At 40.0% G+C, this 15722-nt stretch overlaps 1 protein-coding gene across 6 annotated transcripts in view; it reads right to left on the minus strand.

The window, feature by feature from the left end:
* Positions 1–15722, minus strand: part of HYCC2 (hyccin PI4KA lipid kinase complex subunit 2) — a 97289-nt gene that overhangs the window by 20043 nt on the left and 61524 nt on the right. The window lies entirely within an intron of this gene.

Genomic DNA, 15722 nt, shown 5'->3' on the forward strand with positions numbered 1-15722 from the left:
ATTATTTCTACTAGAGACTGTAGTAATTGAATTATTCAGGGGATGGTTATAATTATGCCTTCATATTGACCTTCATGATTTCTCAATCAGATTACAATAGAACATCCTCAAAAGATTTCTGTTTCTGATCTCCTCATTACAAGTCATATCTCTTGCCCCTTCTATATTTTATTCTCTAAAAAAATAAATCATCGGGCGATGCCTATGGCTCAAAGGGGTGGGGCACCAGCCCCATATGCCGGAGGTGGCGGGTTCAAACCCAGCCCTGGCCAAAAACTGCCAAAAAAAAAAAATCATCATGCTTAAACAGATGACTCTCCTATCAACAAAAGTCCACCATCTCCCTACTGACTTCATGATAAGGCCCAAACTTAACCATAAGATCCTTTAAAATCCATCCTCAATCTACCTCTACAGCCTTACTTCCCTCCACCGCCCACCACATATACTACACTATGTCAGTCTTACCACCCCACCAATATGCTTTCATAATTATTTGCTTTTATGCAAGCTGCTCCTTCTTACTAGAATATACTTTTTCGCTTGGGTGATTCTTGCTAAGACCTCAAGTCCTGGCTTAAATTTTTACCTTAGCCACATAGCTATTCTTATTTTCTTTGCTAAAATAGACTGTTCCTTTATCTGTGTAGCTCTAACATATTTATCCCATTGAACTGTTAGTTCTTGGGCTCTACCTCTGTTTTACCCATTTAAGTAATAAGCAGCTTTAGAACCAAGACTCTGATTTATTCATCTCTAACACTAATGTCCAGTGAAGTGTCTAATACATTATAATTGCTCAATAAATATTTACTGAATGAATAAATGTTTTTCTAATCTTTATAACCTCTAAGAAAGTTACTCCTAAAACCACTTAATGGATGTACATTAATTAAGAACCTTTTAAAAACATGTGTTTCTGTGTTTTAACAGACACTGACTGAATTTCCAAGGCAAAACCAAGGAAAATTGTACTTCTAAAAAGCTTCGGGCATGATATATGAAAACTCTTTATACTATTGTCACAATTTTTTTTTTTTTTTGAGATAGTCTCATTATGTTGCCCTCATAGAGTGCCATGGTGTCAAGCTCACAGCAACCTCAAACTCTTGGGCTTAACTGATTCTCTTGCCTCAGCCTCCCAAGTAGCTGGGACTATAGGTATCTGCCACAACGCCCAGCTATTTTTTGGTTGTAGTTGTCATTGTTGTTTGGCAGGCCTGGGCTGGATTCGAACCTGCCAGCTCCGGTGTATGTGGCTGGCGCCCTAGGTGCTGAGCTACAGGTGCTGAGCCTATTTTTGCAATTTTCGTATTATTAAATCTGAAATTTTTGTCCATTTCAAAATGGAAAGTTAAAAATCCAATTCAAAAGCACTCATACCTTCAAAATCCTTCTCTTTCTCTGTACAGGGGAAGGTAAGGTATAGGTAAGACAGGAGGTTTATTTTCTGAATGGTTAAAAAAAGAATTTCTATCTGAGAACCACTAAGCACAACCATGATTCTTGAGGGGGTAAGTACAGGGGATGGATGAAGATGGAGGGAAACACCATACTGAAATATGTCTGAGTGGATATTGAGACCTCAAGCTCTTTCCCTACTTGGCCACCAGAATACTGTCAGCCAGATCTCTAGATAAGGGAGTAGAAGAGTTTTTCCTAGGGAATTTGGTCACCCTGAGAAGAATGACTTAAAGATAGGACCTGCAATATTTCTCAACTGAATATCTCTATAAGACCACCCTATGGTGATGTTCATAGTCATACTAATATGGTCAGAACATCTCAGTTTTTATTCCCCTACTCTTAAATATGAGGGGGAAAAAAAAGATTACCAGGTATGTAAGAAACTCTAATAAAAAAAAAGAGACTAGGGCGGCGCCTGTGGCTCAGTCGGTAAAGCGCCGGCCCCATATACCGAGGGTGGTGGGTTCAAACCTGGTCCCGGCCAAACTGCAACCAAAAATAGCCGGGCGTTGTGGTGGGCACCTGTAATCCCAGCTACTCGGGAGGCTGAGGCAAGAGAATCGCTTAAGCCCAGGAGTTGGAGGTTGCTGTGAGCTGTGTGATGCCATGGCACTCTACCAAGGGCCATAAAGTGAGACTCTGTCTCTACAAAAAAAAAAAAAAAAAGAAAGAAAAAAGAGACTAAAATAAAAAGGGGGAAAAGGAAACAGCAAAACGAAAAAAATACTTTTGAATAAATAAAATTATCCTTAATGTCCTCAAAAATATGAGAAGATACTGTTCCTTAAAAAAAAGATCATTTCAGGGCGGCGCCTGTGGCTCAAGGAGTAGGGCGCTGGTCCCATAGGCCAGAGGTGGCAGGTTCAAATCCAGCCCGGGCCAAAAAAACCACAAGAAAAAAAAAAAAAAAAAAAAAAGATCATTTCAAAAGAGCACTCAGGGAACAAAAAAAATCTTTTGATATACAAAATATGACCATGGGAATGACAAACTCAAAGAAAGACTGGCAGATGAAGAAATATCCCAGCTGTGCCAGAAAGTACAACAAAAGGGAAAAAGATAAGGCAAATAAGCCCACCAATCCCGGAGATCTAACATCCAATGATAAAAGCTCCAGAAAGGCCAGGCATCATGGCTCACACCTGTAATCCTAGTAGTCTAGGTGATAGCTTGAGCTCACGAATTTGAGGTCAGCCTGAAAAGAGAGAGACCCCCATCTCCACTAAAAACAGAAAAACTGAGGCAAAAGGATCACTTGAGCCCAAGAGTTGGAGGTTGCTGTCAGCTATGATGATGCCATGGCACTCTACCCAGGGTGACAGCTTGAGATTCAGTCTCAAAAAAAAAAAAAAAAAACAACAAACAAAAAAACAAAAGACCACTAAGAGGCCAAACTAACCAACAATAATAATTCAAGAAAATTTCTCAATCTGAAGGCAATGAATTCTCAAATCAAAAAGGTCCACCTAGTATTCAGCATAATAAAAGAAACAAACCTATACCAAGAAATATCACAATAAAATTTCAGAACACTAGAAACTGAGGATGAAGAAAATGGGGGGTGGGGTGGGGGTTTACAGGAAACAGTAGATCCGCCCAGGAAAAAGGCAACAAGAACTCCCAGGATAATGGTGAAGAAAGATTTCAAGATAATAACTGTACACCAGGTAAAGAGGGCAACATAGTCCAGATCAGAGTCAAAAGGCTTCAGGATCACTTGAGCCGAAGAGTATAAGTTTGCCGTGAACTATGATGCCACAGCACTCTACCCAGTGACACTCTACTTTTGTTTTTTGTGTCAAAAAAAACAAACGAACAACAACAACAAAAAAAGACACAACCAGGATTTTTCAGCTGTGGCATTATGGCATTTGAAGCCAGACAAGTATTGTTGAGGCTGTCCTATGTCCATTGTAGGATGGTGAGCAGCATCCCCGACCTCCACACACTACATGCCTGAAGCAGCTTTTTCCTCACCCAGTTCTCCCAACCAAACAAGTCTCTAGGCATTGTTAAATGGTTCATAAGAGGAAATAGGAGAGAGAGTTAACAATTGCAGTTTTTCTTTTCTTTCTTTCTTTTTTTTTTTGAGACAGAGTCTCACTATGTCGCCCTTGGTAGAGTGCCTTGACATCACAGCTCACAGCAATCTCAAACTCTTAGGCTCAAGCCATTATCTTGCCTCAGCCTCCCAAGTAGCTGGAACTACAGGCGAAGATTGCAGTTTTTCTTAATAAACTGCCTAACACATTTTTAACTTGGGGGGAAATGTGTATTCTTGATATAATTAACTATATACAAAACTAAAACATGCAGCAAAAACAACAGCACAATGAGATACTACTCTTCATACACACTAAGATGGCTACAATCAAAAAGATGGAAAGTAAGTGAGGATGTGGAAAATCTGTTACTCTCATACAGAGCTGATGGGATGTCAAATGGCATACATACTCTGGAAAGCAGTATGATAGCTCCTCAAATTTAAATGTTAAATTACTATATGACCCAGCAATTCTACTCCTAAGTATGTACTGAAAAGGAATGAAAGTATATGTTTACACAAAAGTTCCTAAATAAATGTTCATAATAACTGCTAGGGTCTGAATTTTTGTATCTCCTCATAATTCTATGTTGAAACCTAATCCTCCATGTAGTGGTACTGAAAGACAGGGCCTTTGGGAGTTAATTAGGTCATGAGGACTCTGCCCTCATCAGTCCCCTTGTAAAAGAGACCCAAGGGAGCTTATTCACCTTTTCTGCTATGTGAGAACACAACTGACAAATGGATAAATAAAAGGTAGTACATGTAGGAAGTTAGTCCCCATACAACCATGAGTATCTCCGGTGTTCTGTGGCAACAAGGAAATGAAGAAAATAAAGACAATAGAAATAGAACAGAATTTATAGAGTGGGTGAGGTCGGGGGCAATGCCCTTTATGTGAGAGACAGTGACAACCCCAAACAGTAGATGTACTCAGTTTTTATTATTTTTTTGATCACTAAATGAATGTTTGTAATAACAATATTGTAATTTTTGTAGTTTTTCATGTCCTATTTTATTATCCACTCAATTATCTTTTAGTTATTTTTTAAACATTTATTAATCAATAACAGGATTATAGAATCTATAATTTCCAAGGCAATTGGAACTAGATATAACTCAGTTAATTTTTTGTTTTTCTGTGGGCATATCAGTTGACAATGTACTCGTATCAAGAGTCAGGGAGAAAAATGTTGAATCTTCTTACCTCAAACCTACAAGAACTAGGTTTCTTTTTGTTTAATTAGTCAGTTGTATGCGTTTTCTTAGTTAATCTTAAAATGGCCTTTTAAGCCCTTTTAGGCCCTAATGGACCTTTTGTCTGGGGTCCTTTCTGGCTTCAGCCAGGCCCTTGTAGGCCTTTTTCCTGAAGCCCTCCCTGACTTCAGCCAGGCCCTTTAGGCCTTTTTCTTGATGTCTTTTGATGTTCATGTCAAGTTGTCTCGTGAAGCTCCCTATATAGTATGTCTTTTTTTTTTTTTTTTTTTTTTTGAGACAGAGCCTCCAACTGTCGCCCTGGGTAGAGTGCTGTGGCATCACAGCTCACAACAACCTCTAACTCCTGAACTCAAGTGATTCTCCTGCCGCCACCTCCCAAGTAGCTGGGACTACAGACGCCTGCCACAACGCCGTGCTATTTTTTTGTTGCAGCCATCATTGTTGTTTGGTGGGCCCAGGCTGGATTCGTACACACCAGCTCAGGTGTATGTGGCTGGCGCCTTAGCCACTTGAGCCACAGGCGCTGAGCCATATAGTATGTTTTTTTGAAAGCTCATGTCCTCACCCATTGTTCTGTATACCTGATCCTGATCACAAAGCTTTTGCATAATTATTTTATTATTATATCAATTTAACACTATTCCAATAATCTAACCTCCCTAATGTTCACCCACAAGTACATCTATACAATCAAATATTTTTCAAATATAAAAAGGAAGTATTGGGTGGCACCTGTGGCTCAAAGGAGTAGGGTGCCAGCCCCATATGCCAGAGGTGGCTGTTTCAAACCCAGCCCTGGCCAAAAACTACCAAAAAAAAAAGGAAGTATTAATACATGACGCCAAAAAAACCTGAACAACATGCTAAGTGACAGAAGCCAGACCCAAAAGGCTACATGCTATATGGTATATGAGTCCATTTATATGAAATGTCAGAGATAGTCAGTAAGTGGTTACCCGGGGTAGCAGTCGGGTGGGGGGGAGAACTGACTATAATGGCTATGGAGTTCCTTTTTGGTATGATAAAAATGTTCTGAAATTAGATAGTGGTGGTGGTTGTGCAACCTTGTGAATACACTAAAAACTATCCAATTATATTTTTTTAATTTTTAGCATAACATGAAAATCTAAATTTATTCAATATAAGAATGGCTATAAATTGATGGTACATATAAAATCTGGAATAATTAGTCATTGAAAAAGAATGAGGAAAAAAATAAAATAAAGAATGAGGAAATCTCTATGTGTTGCTAGAGAAAGAAGTCCAAGACTTTTTCTTCAATGAAAAAAAGCAAATTGTAAAATATATACAACTGAATCCCAAGTATATGGGCCTGCATGTGTTTAAGGTTCAAAATATCCTTCTGTATGCATTAAAACATTCTAGAAGGACATATTAAAAATTGCTAACAGTTTAATTACTAGGAATAGAAATAGGTGCTTAAAAGGGAAAGGACACATTTACTTTTTTCTTTGTGCTCTTATCTATTTTTCCTTTATACCCTATTCTATTTTAAATTTACTACAGTATATAATTTTATACTTTTTAAAAATTTAAATTAGAAAACCCCCACAGCACTCTACCAAGGGTGATAAAATAAGACTCTATCTCTTAGTGTAAGTTCTATGTACCAAGGTCATGTCATAAACTATATTATGAATTTATAGTTTCAAAAAATAAATAAATAAATAATAAAATTAGAAAACAAAAAAGGAATCATGTAACCAATTTTCATGCAAGCTAGTATGCAGACTGTACTTATGAACCAATATTCTTTTTTTTTCTTGAGACAGAGTTATTTAAGCTGTCGCTCAGGGAAGAGTACCGTGGCATCACAGCTCACAGCAACCTCCAGCTCTTGGGCTCAAGCAATTCTCTTGCCTCAGCTTCCCAAGTAGCTGGGACTACAGGTGCCCACCACAATGCCTGGCTATTTTTTTTTTTGTTATTGCAGTTGTCATTATTGTTTTTAGCTGGCCCGGGCCGGGTTCAAACCCGCCAGCCTCAGTGTATGTGACGGCACCCTACCCACTAAGCTACGGGCACCGCCGAAAACCAACATTCTTATATAAGTTTATAATGCAGAAAGATTTACATAAACCCAATATCACTATATAGAAAAAACACAGACTGCTACTTCACGTTGGCATAAGGCCTCTTCAAGTGTTATATGTGTACAGCACCTTGCACACTAACAAAGGACAAAAACAACGCGTCAGGACAGAAGGGAAGCTGTTGCATTTTCTGTCATATGTGTGATACTGAGAAGACTAAACAAAAAATCAGAATTCCAGATTGAAGCACTTCAAAGGCCAATGACTATGGAAATTTGCTTGAACCTATATTCTTTCTATAACTTTAGCAGTATAACCAATAATATAAGTGTATTATTATACTACAAACAAAATATTACAGAAAGAATAGTAGTATCAACCAACATTTATTAATGTCAGGTACTAAGCAGGTTTTGGGCACTACCTCATTTATTTGTCACAACAACCATGTAGAGTAGTATGTAGTAAAGAATTTGGCCTTGCCTAAAGAGAGTTCTGGCCTTGGTCTCAGCATCTGCAGAAGCTGAGTAGAACATATGCCATACCTGATAAGTATCTTTGTTTAGGGTAGAGGCTAGTGACACAGGATCTTGTTGGTAAACAAAGGCTATTACTAGATTAGGAAAATATGGGAATGGATGGTTGATGAGATTATGTGAAGTGACTGTATAAGTTAAACATCACTAATACATAAATTTGAAATGTTACAAAATGTGAGATTCTGAGTGTCAACGTGATGCCACAAGTGGAAAATTTCAGATCTGACCTCATATAATGAGTTGTAGTCAAAATTTTGTATCAGCTGGACGTGGTGGCTCACACCTGTAATCCTAGCACTCTGGGAGGCCGAGGCAAGTGGACTGCCTGAGCTCACAGGTTTGAGACCAGCTTGAGCAAGAGTGAGACTTCATTGCTACAAATAGCCAAGTGTTTTGGTGGGCACCTGTCATCCCAGCTAGTAGGGAGGCTGAGGCAAGAGAATCACTTGAGCCCAAGAGTTTGAGGCTGCTGTGAGCTGTGACACCACAGCAAATTGCAAAAGTGACTCTGTCTCAAAAAATAAAACAAAACTTTGTTTCATACATGAAATTATTATAAGTATTACATAAAGTTACCTTCAGGCTATGTGTATAAAGTGTATATGAAACATAAAAGAATTCCATGTTTAGACTTGGGTTCCCATCCCTAAGATATCTCATTACACATATACAAATGTATTCTGGAAAGAAATCTTTGCAAACAGTTAGACATGCTGCCTGGGAACCAGTAAGACTGCCCAAGCTCATGAAGGTGTACAATAGTGCTGTGTAGTGTACAAATTAGAGTTAATGGTAAAAGCCAGTAAGTGCCACCCAGCAACAACTGCTGGGATTTAAGACCAGAAAATTTCCTTTTAAGAGACAACTAGTTTGCCATTATGCCCTGAGATTGCCCCTTCGACTAAATGACACAAAATAATCCTGAAACTGAAGTGATATTATGTCTTGGGTGATGTCAGTGAAACGCTCAAATGGGAAGGGCAGTACCCAAGAGATAGAAAATAAAACAGAAATGGTTTGTGCAAGGATGAGAGAGGATATCTGGGGCAGAATGTGTTCTGATTTGACAAAAAAAACAAAGGCTTCTCACAGAAGCCCAAGGACACTCCTACAAGGTCCTCCCCATGGTAACTCAGCTGTTAGGAATTTGTAAAACTTAGCTTCCTGGGTCCTTGAAACTAACACTTGCTGCTTGCTTCTGTTTCTATGAACCCTGCACATGATTTGACACCTCCAATGAGAGGTAATACGGTAATTCCTTTGTCTGTCTACTTGTGAGTCCAAGAAAAGGTCAGGAACAGAACTGATAGCTTGGCCATTTTGGATTCTAGTCTGCCACAGCTCCACCGGCTGAAATAAAACTCCTTCCTCTTCTATCACTGGTGTCCTCCGGGTGATTCTTTTTCTTTTCTTTCTTTTCTTTTTTTTTTTTTTGGTCACTGTCTTTTTTATCAGGTGAGTCTTTTTTCTCCCCTTTCTCTCCATTGGGCCTAGATTCCTGCTATAAGGACACACTACCAAAAGAATGCAAAGAGAAACTCAGTACTCAGAAGCAGGAAGCTGCTTGTTCCCCTGGGCTACTGCAACCACCCCAGGAGCTGCCAGATTCTATTACTTCCTAGAAAATACCCTATAAACAGTTCTCTACTGACCAACAAGGAGCTGTTTGGTTTATGGATGGCAGTTCCAAGGTGAATGGTCAGTATATGATTTGGAAGATTGCCACTCTGATTGAAAGAGATAAAAAAAAAAAAAAAGAAAAAAGAAAGAAAAGAAAACAAAACAAAAAATAGGCGGCGAATAGGATGCCAGCCCCATATACCTACCGGAGGTAGCAGGTTCAAACCCAGCCCAGCCAAAAACTCCAAAAAAAAGAAAGAAAGAGATAAAAACAAATCAGCTAGCCAGGTCAGCTGAACCACATGTAGTCTGCTACTACCCTGTTTTCCCGAAAATAAGACAGTGTCTTATTTTAAGGTGTGCTCACAAAGATGCGCTAGGTCTTATTTTCAGGGGACGTCTTATCTTTCCTGTAAGTAGGTCTTATTTTTGGAGGATGTCTTATTTTCGGGGAAACAGGGTAGTTGGGTTTTCATTAACTCCTCAGAGGTGGACAATAGCCTGACCACGTGGTTAGGCAGAAGGATAATGAAAAATTGGGTGCCTATATGAAGAACAGCCGTATGGAAATCACAATGGGAAACTGAGGAGTACATTCAAGTAGGATATATTGATCCACATCAGGAGAACCCCCTTCCAGAATCAGGTGACTGGTACCAGTGAGCAGAGATCTCTGTGTGCTCACTTGGAGTAGCCACTTGGGTCTATGCAATGAGTGCACATGGTGGAATGCAGCAGTGCAGAGATGGGTTGAATTTAAAGATATTCCTTTTGTACCCTATGTGGCACAAAATGCCAATGAAAGAGACAAAGACTACAGATGACTATGGGGCACATTCCCATGGGGGAAGGTCTGCACATAACTGGCAAGCTGAACTAATGCCATTAGGCCTGGAGGCTACAAATGGGTCTTGACAGGAACAGACACTCTGCTTTGGGCTTTGCTTACCAAATTGTAGATCAAATGTCCAGAGTGGTATAAAAGAACCAGAAGATAATATGCCAATATGGACCAATGAATTACATTTATTGAACAAAGAACACAATTACAGTTCATAAGGTCCAACAATGGGCAAAGAAATATCCCCATAGCTCAGTGAGTAGGGTGCCAGCCCCAGATACCGAGGGTGGTGGATTCAAACCTGGCCCTGGCCAAACTGTAACAAAAAATAGCCGGGCGTTGTAGTGGACACCTGTAGCCCCAGCTACTTGGGAGGCCGAGGCAAGAGATTTGCCTAAGCCCAAGAGCTGGAGGTTGCTGTGAGCTGTGACGCCACAGCACTCTACTAAGGGCAACAAAGTAAGACTGTCTCTTAAAAAAAAGTAATGGAATTGAATGGAAACAACAACAAAAAAAAGGAGCTAGAATGATCAACTGAAACATTTGTGGTCTGAAAGGAAGAAGGAAAAGATAAAGGAAGAAAGTGCTCCCTCACAGGCCTTCATGATTGTACTTAATATCAGAGGGACCAGAGGGGGGATTATCAGCTTATAGGTTCCTCTTTTTTTCAGAATTTGGGAGGAGGAGTGAAGGGATAATGCTGGTATGACTATGCAGTTCTTCCCATGAGGTGAGGCTAACATGAGGTAGAGATGGTGGTTGATCAGGCTTTTCTCTTTTCTCCCCATATCACCTTTTTTATTCCTACTAAGGCAGTGGTACCATACCAAGGCTGCAACTGTGGGTGTGGGAAGCAGAAATGACTCCCAATCAAGAAACTAGAACTTTAGAATGTCAGAATTCCTAAAGGCCTAATGAGGTGGGTTGGGTTGTGCCTTGACGTTACCTAACAAACTGGGCTTGACAGAATGGAGATGTATCACCTAGTCAAGATAGCACACTAGTTCTGTAACTGTGTAAATCTACCCTGTATCACTCAGCCAGAGGCATGGTTAGACTAGTATTGCTGCCAGTCTGGACCAACACAGTGCACAAACCTAACATCTCTTCCAAAAGTAGAAAAGTTACATACAAATGCAGAGAGAGAGGAACAGAAGCAGAGATTTTTTTTTTAAATGAATAAATTGGGGATTTATTCAGGATTACATTACCACTTGTAAAGGAAAAGTAAACTCAGGACCACCAAAACTCATAATGCCAAAAAGGACTGCACCTTCTTTCCCATACAAGTAACTATGAGTTCACGATTCTGTGTCGTGACCTTATACATAAACCAGATTTCCACAACAACAAAGATCCTTTGCCCCTCCAGATGGCTTTCCTCACAGATTGCTTACAGGGAATTGCCTTGTTAGTCCTAAAACCGTTCAGGGTCTTTGGCCCCAAAAACCAAATACATGCAAATTTAACATTAAAGCTACAACCTAAATAAATCCTTAAACTTGAGTTCAGTTAAATTTCCCATTAATGATGCTGATTACAAGTTTATTTCCACAGATACAAACCAAGAACAGATGAGATCAGCTACTCCTATGCCTATTGTAAGACTATGAGCTCTGACAATTAAGTTCATAAACTCATCCTAGAAACAGTACTGATATAGGGGTGATATTCATTCGTTAATATGCTCATTAACATTGAAAAGGTGTCTCCCCTCTACCAAGTCCTGGCCAAATGTAATTCTCAAGACCTTATACCCCTAGACAAAGGACCCTCTGTGGAGACTTCCCACTTGAGTCATCCCTCTGCCAGAAGCTCTAGTGCTTTTTATTCCTTCTGTATTCCTTTCTATCTACCTTTATCTTATCCCTGGATCTCCAGTCTGTGGGTTCATTCTTCCAATCCTGAAGATAAAGGACCAACAGCAGAAAGAAACTCCAGTAACAGTACTACATTCTTCACTGCTAAATATCACTATGGTCACCTTCAAAGTAGTCCCCTTGGGAAGCTATGCACCGAGACCAGTGGAACTCTTTTTTTGGAATGGCCATAAAAGCTGTCATTGTGTTATCCTTCATGTCCTGAATGTCATCAAAATGTCTTCCTTTCAATATTTCCTTTATCTTCAGGTAAAGAAAAAAGTCATTGGGGTCTGGATCAGGTGAGTAGGGAGGGTGTTGCAACACTGTTATTTATTGGCTAAAAACTTCCTCACAGTGCTGTGTGAGCTGGAGCATTGTCATGATGCAAGAGACATCAATTGCATTAACCGGTCAGATTGTTTTTGTCTAACTTTTTCACACAGCCTTTTCAGCAATTCCAAATAGTAAACTTGGTTAACTGTCCAGTTAGTACAAATTCATTAATGAATAATCAAAAAAGTTTAGCAACATCATTTTGACTTTTTTTTTTTTTTTTTTTTTGAGACAGTCTCACTCTGTCCCCCTGGGTAGAGTGCCGTGGTATCACAACAGCAACCTCAAACTCTTAGGCTTAAGCGATTATCTTGCCTCAGTTTCCCCAGTAGCTGGGACTATAGGTGCCTGCCACAATGCCCAGCTATTTTTTGCTGCAGTTGTCATTGTTGTTTAGCTGGCCCAGGCCGGGTTCGAACCCGCCAACTTCTGTGTATGTGGCTGACACTGTAACCACTGTGCTATGGCGCCAAGCCGCATTTTGTCTCTTGATTTGGACTGATGGAACTTTTTTGGTCATGGAAAATTGGCTGACTTCCATTGTGCACTCTGATGCTTTATTTCAGGGTAATAATGATAATACCCATGTTTCAGCACCAGTGATAACATGACTCAAAATATCGTCTTGCCACTACAAAAGGTCTTGGCAAACTTCAACTCTCCTGTTTCTGTTCTTTGGTAAGCTTCATTGGGAACATTTTTGCACACACCTTTCTTGTGCCAAAATTTTCAGTTAAGATTTTCCTGTTTGTCTATTGCTGTTTACTTGGTCTTCTGGGCTTATTATACTCAGCCGATGATTTTGACACATAACTTGACAAATTTTTGCAATGTTTTCATCAGTTCTGCTTATTACTGGCTATCCCAACCTCTCATTAGTGATGCTTTCTTTCCCCTCAGAAAAATCCATTTATACACTGCCATTTTCTTCATGGCATTATCCCCATAAACTTGCACTAACATGTCCCTGATTTCATTTCCACTCTTGGCCAAGTTTAACAAGAAATTTAATGTTTGTTCATTGCTTTAAGCTTCAACAGTCTCACAATGGCACAGAAATACATGCAATAATGAATGCCATTCAGGAGGACACCACCACACATCAACATGAGCATAGCTGTGAGACACTCATACACCGAGGTTATAAAATCTTATTGAGCTGTTTGTACAGTGCAGACAAGGTAAGCACATGGTAAGTTTATGAACTTAATTGTCAATCCTAATACATAACTTATCTTCTTTCCCTTTACTCCCTTTTTGAACAATCACATTATCTTATGTAACAAGAACATATCCATTTGCCTCACTGTCTACCCTCCTCCATTTCCTTTCTCTTGTTTACCCTCTCCTTGAAATGCCCTATTTCCAAATCCCTGGAAAGACAGCCCAGGCCACAGAGATAAGTTTGTGGTTTGTGCTTATCCCAGCTACGTCCTTAGATTTTGGCTTAATCATTTAAGCGTGACTCTAGATTTCAGTTACTCATTATTTAAGTTATCAGACCTTGAAAGAGGCTTAGAGAAAGAGATAAAGTCTATTAGTTCATTTATGCCAGATGCCTGAAAGGGTAAAGTCATAGTTAGTGAGACTACTCCTGCTTTTAAAACCTAATAAAGTTGAATACAATATTGTAAACTTCAGTGGCACCATTCTGGGAGACAGTTTGGTCATATGAAATGCCGATTAACTGGAATAATTGTTAATGATTGGCTAGGATTCCAGTAATGTGCCAGTATCTTTGGCTCTTATTTTTCAGGTTTCATCTACTGCCATTTTGTGACATAACTTAGCACTATTGGTTAGATTAAAATACTAGTCAAATGTATTGGTAAATTGAATTCCTTCTTTGGATGAATACTAATAGAATATGACTGGCTTGAGGAAGTAGACAAATCATGAGCCAATTTCTATGACAAATAGTTCTGCACAAGTTTATCACAAGTAACAACAAGAAGAGGGGTGAGAAAGAGTAATCACAAAACATGAAAATGTATGTGGTTGCTTTAGAGGATGAATTGATTATTTCCTTCTTTTTTTTTTTTTTATGTCGCCCTTGGTAGAGTGCTGTGGCATCATAGCTCACAGCAACCTCAAACTTTTGGGCTTAAGTGATTTTCTTGCCTGAGCCTCCCAAGTAGCTGGGACAACAGGCATCTGCCACAACACCTGGCTATTTTTGTTGTTTTGCAGTTGTCATTGTTGTTTAACTGACACAGGCTGGGTTCTCCTTCAGTGTATGTGGCTGGTGCTGTAACCACTGTATTACAGGTTCAGTCTATCCCAAACCTACATTGGCTCTTCCAAATGTTAGGCTTTTCTTTTTTTTTTTTTTTGGTAGAGACAGAGTCTCACTTTATGGCCCTCGGTAGAGTGCCGTGGCCTCACACAGCTCACAGCAACCTCCAACTCCTGGGCTGAAGCGATTCTCTTGCCTCAGCCTCCTGAGCAGCTGGGACTACAGGCGCCCGCCACAACGCCCGGCTATTTTTTGGTTTGCAGTTTGGCCGGGGCCGGGTTTGAACCCGCCACCCTCGGTATATGGGGCCGGCGCCTTACCGACTGAGCCACAGGCGCCGCCTGTGTTAGGCTTTTCTTAATGACTGTATTGATGTGTTTGTCAAATAAATGCTATACTAAACATAGACGCCCAGATAAACATGATTATATTTGCTTGAGAGCTTTGGCCAGAGACTAGGGGATGGCCTGTGGAGTAAATACAGATGCTCCTTGATTTAATGGAATTGCATGCCAATAAATCCGTCACAAATTGGAAATTTCATAAGTATAGGGTCCCTTCATGGTCGCCACTTGTCGGGTCCCATCTGGGGTGCCACTTGTCGGGGCCTGGGCCTGGCCAGGTCTCTGGCCCCAGCTAGCTATGTTCCCTCGGACCTCTATGTTATTATCTTGCTTGGAAACAATTACCCTTAGGTGCCTGAGGGCTATTCGCCTTAGCAGAAGGGAGAGAGAGAGACAGTATTCAAGGGAGAAAAGCAGTCTTATTAGAAGAGTACATCTTAGCAGTCTTTCATAGAGAGACACCATGCAGGCATTCTGCAGGCAGGAGAAGCGAAAGAGTAAGAGTGAGCGGGTCCATGAAAGAAAGTGTGCACTCTCCCTGACTGCCTTCTCCTGCAGCTTCTTATAGACGTGATCCTGTGGTTACTTACACCACAGGTGTAGTAACTGCCAATTACTGATATTCTTGTTTCACGAGCTCTCTGTGTTCAGGAGAGTCAAATCCCTTCCCCATGCCCTTATCACCAAGGTGTCATATTACCAAGATGTTACAGGTGTTTCTTATATTTGCAGAATGTTCCAAGCATAACTCTTGTTTCTCCTTTCCTTAAAGCTATATGGTCTGCTACACATAAGACAAAATGCATTTAATACATTTAACTTACCAAACATCATAGCTCACCTGGCGGACTTTAAGAGTGCTCAGAACACTTGCAGTAGCCTACAGTTGGCCTATTTTATAACAAAGTGTTGAATACCTTAATTTATTGAATACTGTGCTAAAAGCAAAACACAGAATGGTTATATGAATTTGAAATATGTTTCTATTTCAAATTCAAGTATTGCTTTCTTTTAGACCACTGTGAAGTTGAAAAGTTGTAAGTTCAACCACATAATTCGGAAAATGTCTATAATTAGGCCTTTGCTGCTAGGAAGGAATCTATGTCATATCTGATAGCAGTGTCTTTGCTTAGGGCAGATGCTGGTGACACCAGGACTTAGGAT

Source organism: Nycticebus coucang, chromosome 7 (genome assembly GCF_027406575.1).
Source record: "Nycticebus coucang isolate mNycCou1 chromosome 7, mNycCou1.pri, whole genome shotgun sequence".
In the NCBI taxonomy this organism is placed as follows: Eukaryota; Metazoa; Chordata; class Mammalia; order Primates; family Lorisidae; genus Nycticebus; species Nycticebus coucang.